Consider the following 6751-nt stretch of genomic DNA (forward strand, 5'->3'; position numbering starts at 1 on the left):
TTGTACATATGTAAGTTTTTCACCTCATGGTACCCTAGAAACAAAGAGAGAAAGAAGAAGGCAAGTTTTCCCACCTCACCTTCAACAGAATGCCTTGAGATCAGAATTTCAATTTATGGTGTTTTTGAAGGGAACACCAGATGCAAGCCAGAGCAAAAAAAATGATCATAAGGTGAGAGAAGAAACGAGGAACATGGATGTTCTAGAAACTGGTAAATCAGCATACTACAATCAAGAGATGAACTTTTCAAAAAGCTGTCTTCAAGTCAGATAAGAAGAACAAAAGTCATTGCTTGTTATATCTAGCAACTAGGAAGTCACCTTTGACCTTGACAGCAGCTGTTCGGTAGAATAGAGAAGTATGATTTTGTCAAGAAGTATATCTAGAATGGGTTCAAGAAAAAAATACAGAAAGAGGAATCAATAAATAGAAATATTTATTTCCATATAGTGATGCAAAGGAAAGTATAGAAATGTGGCTACACATTCAGGATCCCAGTGACAGATTAATTATGTGGACCTTTGGAGTATCTCTTTTTATATAAATGGAACCATGTTTTTATAGCAGAATGTGGGACTTTCCTACCATCTGAAGTTTGGGGGAAAGGTGGTGAAAATGTGGTATCAGCATAGGATATCAATATTTTATTAATTAGGTAGTGTACGGCAGTGTGAAAATATTTATTCAGAAACTATGGCAGAAAGACTAAAAGGTGAACTATGTTAATGGCTACTTGAAGTCAAGTAGGATAGTTCAATGAACTTGACAATATGTGATCTGGGGCATTTCTTGTCTCACCTCTTCCAATTTTTCAGTAGGATGAAAAGCAACAACGTACAGTGAGTTTGTGGAAGTGAGACTAAAGAGTTAAAAATAATCAAGTGTATTGATCTCAGATAGAGGACACCATCCTTATTGATATATGTACAAGGAAAAGTGTGTGTGTGTGTGTGTGTGTGTGTGTGTGTGTGTAACCATGTCCATCTGTGTAATAAAATACATATTGGGTTTTTTGAAAACTAAATAACATAGATTGAGAATTTCAACATTTATACACTGTCCTTTGTAATGACTGAATCCATTACTTAATAAAGCAAAATTGAATGAATGACTAATGTTACCCTAAGTTTTATAAAGTTGAAAGTTTGGGGATGAAAACACAGAACAGTGAGTGAAATTCAGATCTTAATGACATTATACCTGAAATTAGTGCTTAATAATAATACTTATATCTCCCCTCTTTTTCCTGGTATAATTACCTGTGCCATCTTTCTGGTTTTTGAACTCTTCCTGATGTTTATCTAAACCACACTTTGATAATGCACTTCTAATTTGAACTTTTTCGTATTCAGTTTCAGTTTCTGGAAAATAAGCAATTACAAAAGTATATTTAAATGCACCTTAGAAACTGGCACTGAGACAAAGATCTTGAAAATGAGATAATTCTAATTTGTGTCTCTCCATTATAAGAGTGTTTCTGGAAAAGTCGTTCAGTGGACCATTTGGTTGGTGGAGTTCTCTAGAAGGTAAAGATATAAGATTTTGGCAATATCCCCTCCACTAATGTATAGTGGCAGAGTGATGTATAGTATTACTCTATCAAAAGGAAAAACATTGTTAAATATCCATTCACCAGGCTTGTAGAAAAACATGGACTTTCTTTTCTGTGCTCTTTGCCATCTTTTTATTTTTTTGCTTCTAAATGTCATATAAACTTCATCTTCCAATTATGATTTAACTGTCATTTACTCAGCATTCACAGAAATTTACATATTTTGTTAATATAAAATAAAAAGTTTAGTAGAATGTCAAATGGATTATTTTAATTATATTTAGTACTTAGAAGAAGCCTATTTTTAACCACTATTACTAATGCAATTTACATGTTGGATAAAGATGCTAATAACATTTATCCAACATCACACAAGCAGGTGAAAAGGAAACCTGAATTGCAATCCCAGGTATGTGGCACTAAAATCTATGTGCTTAATTTTCAAGATATATTGCCTTCCTAGGGATACAGTTCCCTTTTAAGTTCAGCATGCTCATTACCATTTTATAGAAACAGAAGTTGAGTTTCAAAGAAAAAAATTAAGGATTTTCTTAGACAATACAAGTAGAAAACAGAATTTTTATTTCAAAGTTACCATTCTTTCACACTTATAAAAATGTTGATTTACTTAGACCTTGCCTTTTCCTTAACTAGCTTTCAAAATATATTCCTTCATTGGTTTCCATATAGAACACGTTCTTTGAAAGTATTCATTGGCCTCTTATCCTCTGCATTTTGAGTTGTTATGCGTATCTCCATTGATTGCCATACCCTGCAAAAAGAGGCTTCTTTAAATAAGGGGGAAAGCAGCCAAGGCGTACATGTATATAAATAGCTGATAAGTCAATTTTCCAGAATGAACATTTAGGAAAATAATAATAGCAAGTTAGTTCTACCATAAAGTGTATGACTTTATCAGCTGTGGGCTTTTGATCAGCAGTACACTACCGGGCATGAAATTTCCTCCTGTAAAGCATATCTCAAATTCCATAAAATGAGGTGAGTTATCATATAACATTCATGCCACTATAGCATCAATAGATCTTGTATGGCAGGTCACTATGGCAACATGCAGTGCCTAGTACTAGATGAGACTACTAATGTATTTTCTCCCAGCATGCTGAATAACATCTTCTGGCACTATGTAAGCTAGCCAGCATGGGAGAAGTTTCTTGAATGATTTGAGACTGATTTTTCTATGTCTTACAGCCAAATGGGATATCTACATTAATCCCACCACACCAAGGCTCAAAAAACACTGAAGAAAAGGAGGCAGAAAAAATATATGTGCCAGAGGACGGGGGGAAGTGCTCTTAAAATGCTTTATTTTGAACATTACGTGGCTATCACAATAGTTAAATCATAGCAGCTATGTTAACCTGCAGAATATTAAGCCAGCACAAATGGAGTACATCATCTCCAGGCTCCAAATCACAGTGAAGAGATACTGGCAGTGGATAGTTGCTGGCGGAGGGAAAATTATTTGCTTTTCTAGATGTGGTCACTGGTAATTTTCCCATGCTCTACTGAGTGGCTTCACACCTATGCAGTTTGACAAGCACCAAATTGATTCATTAGGCTATTTCCCTGTAAAAAAGTCATGAAGTTGGTATAGGGGGTCGTGTTGGGGAGACATAGAGTAAGACATGAGTGATAGATATAGTAACATCTTAATGTATACATGAGTGAAATTTTAACAAATAGACTAAAAAAATTAACACTTCCATTAGCAAAAAAACCCCACATTTGATTAATTCTCAGTCATAACTGATAGAGGAATCTTTGTTATTTATTATTTAGATTTATTCATATTATTTATATTTATTTATTTATATTATTTTATTTTATTTATATATGAGTGTTTTATCTGTACCATGTGCATGCCTGGTACCCAAAGAGTTACAGGTGGTTGTGAGCTGTCACGTAGAGATTGGTAACCAAACCCATGTCTTCTATAAGAGCAGAAAGTGCTCTTAATTACTGAGACATCTCTGCCCCTCCCACACATAAAGAGGTTTGTTTTCTTTAAATTTTTTCAAAGCCTTCGATAGGTTAATGTATCTTTGAAGCTTTCAGTCATGAACATGTATTGGCAATTTCACTAGAAACTTGTTTATTTTGAAGTACCTTGCCAACAAGTGTAACCTACATAATTTGGCTAACTTTTTAACCTCTATGACTGTCTGGTATGTGTTTGATTAGACTGAAAGACACTAAAATATCTTTTAAAGATACAAGATATGGTGTTTCCACAATAATGCTTACTATACATGCTATTCATCATGGTAGAATATTGTGAAGATGTTGGTTCTTTTCTAATAAGTGTTTGCTCAGTTTCAGAGCAGTGTGTCTTCAGATTTGGTACCAACGTTTTACAGAAAGATTTTATAGACATCTTATTACCCACATAATCTCAACTATCTTTAAGAGTGTCTCTAATAATAAGGGAAACAAACTTGTGGTTTGACTTTTTTTTTGTAAACGGTCTCTGCAATTGGATGATTTTATCTGAGTATTATTCAGTTTAAACACTAAGGCATTTAAAGCACAGGAGAATAAGAAAGTGAAAATGTTTCATGATTATTTTCATATTTTGGCTTTTTATCTATTTTAATTTAAATTAGAAACAAGCTTACTTCACATGTCAATCTCAGCTTCCTCTCCCTCTCCTCCTCCCCCGTTGCCCACCAACACCCCAACCCCCTACCCAATCCCCACTCCTCTCCCCAGGGAGAGTGAGGCCCTACATGGGGTATCTCCAGAGTCTGTCATTCCATCCTGGGCAGAGCCTAGGCACTCTTCCATGTGTCCAGGATTTAATTAGATCACTCCTACCACCATATCTTCTCTAATAATGATTTGAAAGTGTTTATAGTGGTACGAAATCACATGACATAAATTATTCCAAAATCTCATTATAACATAAACTAGAGAAGTGATACTTTGACTTTCACTATGTTTTGACAACTACAACCCCTCAATTATAAATAAATTTAAAGATAGAATATACACCAGAAAATAACAATGTGAAATGCAAGTATATTTTCTTCTAGAAGGCATTAGAATTAAAAGGTTACTAGGAGTTTTGTGCCAAATTTTATGGCAGGTAGGTAGAAAGCAGTAATTTTATTTTTTGATTGACAAGACCAACTGAGGTATGACAAGAAAAGGTTCTCACAAAGTGATTACATCTGAAACATAGTAAAGATGGAATGGAAGAACATGTTCATGAATATCCACCCACACACATATATACACCTTTGTACTTGAAATTTCAAACTTGATATAGTCACAAGAAATCATAGAATAGCAGAATTTAAATAGGCCATTTATATATCTTATTTGTCAATCATATTTGTAATAGTTCCAACAAGACATTAAACGTTTCTATAAATAAAATAGTAAGCTCTCATTTGGGGAGAGCAAATATTACAATGGTGGGAACACAAATTTGAGAAACAAAATATCGTGTAAATGTATTTGAAAAATGTGTGGGCTTATCTTGAAGTAAAACAAAAATACCCTCAGAAATTTCAGTCAATGACAATAATTTATACAGCACAAAACTTGCAGCTAAGACAAAACAAAGAATAAGCATGAATGCATTTATGAGAAGGATGCATTTCTTAGTTTTGTTATATAGTCAACAAACATTTGTGATTCATCTTGGCAAAGGAAGCAAATACAGTAAATCATTTAATGTCTTTAAAAATCACACCCCAATATCATGTGGTCAGTCCTGACTTCAATCCATGTTCATGGAAGAAAGAGACCTGCCTTTAACTACTTCAATATTCCTTATATAACCATGTGGAAATTTATTCTTCAATTGTTAAATTGTTCTGCAATATCTATTTATAAGTATGTTATGAGCATTAATTTAATAGCATTCATAAAATGTCTCAATTTATCTCTGGCCTAGATGCTCCTTAGGCATTGCTCCCCTTGTGAGGTTTTCCTCGCCTTGTTCTAGTGTACTACAAAGTAAACTTAACATGTCAGCCCTATGAATACTTGAAAATGGCAACTCTGTTTGCGCATACTTATCCTTCACTCAGAGCTAAATTCTTTTAGTCCCTTCAACAATCCCTAAAATTTCATATATTTGAAGATTCTTGTCACTTTCATCACTTCCCTCTAACCTTGTTACTTTTGTTATTGCTTCTGAAAACAATGACCGTATTTATGTACAGGGTCACTGATTTCATCTTATCAGCATAGATTATATTTGGAACCATAAGAAACCTCATTCTGTACACCATGCTTCTCTTTATGCAGCAAAGTACGCTGGGAAAATCATGTTCTAACAATTCAAGGATATCATGGCTGGAAAGAATTGGAAGTCATTTAATTCAGTGGTTTCTGGACATATATTTATAACTCAACCTATCAGATCAACTTGTTTTGTGTTATATTTGTTTGTTTTTTTATAAACTATCTTAATGGTCAGAGAGAGGCGTAAACACTGGCCCTCACTGAAACAAATTATACAGTGGAAGTCCACTACATTCAGGGAAATTGCAAGCAAAAGCTTATAGTAGGTAAGTCTAATCCCAGGAAAACTGCCTTCTTGATTATTTTATCTTCCCTGCCTGATAAGTATTGAAGACACTGCTCCAGCTCTTTAAAAGACTTGATTCAAAATCTAGAAACTGGTACATGCAGAATATTTAGACGAACACACAGTTCTATAATTTTTCTCATGGTTCTCAGGTTGAAATTCAAGACCTTCTTACGCTGTGCAAGTGTTCTACCAATGAGCTACACCCCAGCCCTTTATACAGTTTGCCCACTGCCTTTTTAAAGATGAATTCTCAAGTTCTCACTACTATTTACCCTTGACTGGCCTACAACTTGATATGTATGCCAGGTTTGCCTTGAACTCAAGAAGATTCACCTGACAAATGTGCCACAATGTTGGAAATACAGGTGTATGTCATTACATTCAGCTTTTTACATACTTTATTGACACTTAATCTTAAATTAGCTCCCAAAATTCACGTATGGAGAAAGCATATGCTTCAGAGCACCTGGAGTGTTTGTTAAAAATTGTTTTGAGAAACTTATGAGCAAAAATAGAATTTTTGGGAATTGGTCTCAGAAGTCTGTACTGTTAACAATCTAAAAAAGGATACAGGAATTACAACATATAGATAGATAATAGAGCACAATCCCAGTAGGGTTAATAGGTTGATAGG

General features: G+C 34.2%; 1 pseudogene; it reads right to left on the reverse strand.

Annotated features, from left to right (window-relative positions):
- Nucleotides 1-6001: 6001 nt before the first annotated feature.
- LOC121140124 lies at nt 6002-6156 on the reverse strand (annotated as a pseudogene).
- Nucleotides 6157-6751: the final 595 nt, after the last annotated feature.

Source organism: Mesocricetus auratus, unplaced genomic scaffold (assembly GCF_017639785.1).
Source record: "Mesocricetus auratus isolate SY011 unplaced genomic scaffold, BCM_Maur_2.0 Super-Scaffold_100003, whole genome shotgun sequence".
NCBI classification, from domain to species: domain Eukaryota; kingdom Metazoa; phylum Chordata; class Mammalia; order Rodentia; family Cricetidae; genus Mesocricetus; species Mesocricetus auratus.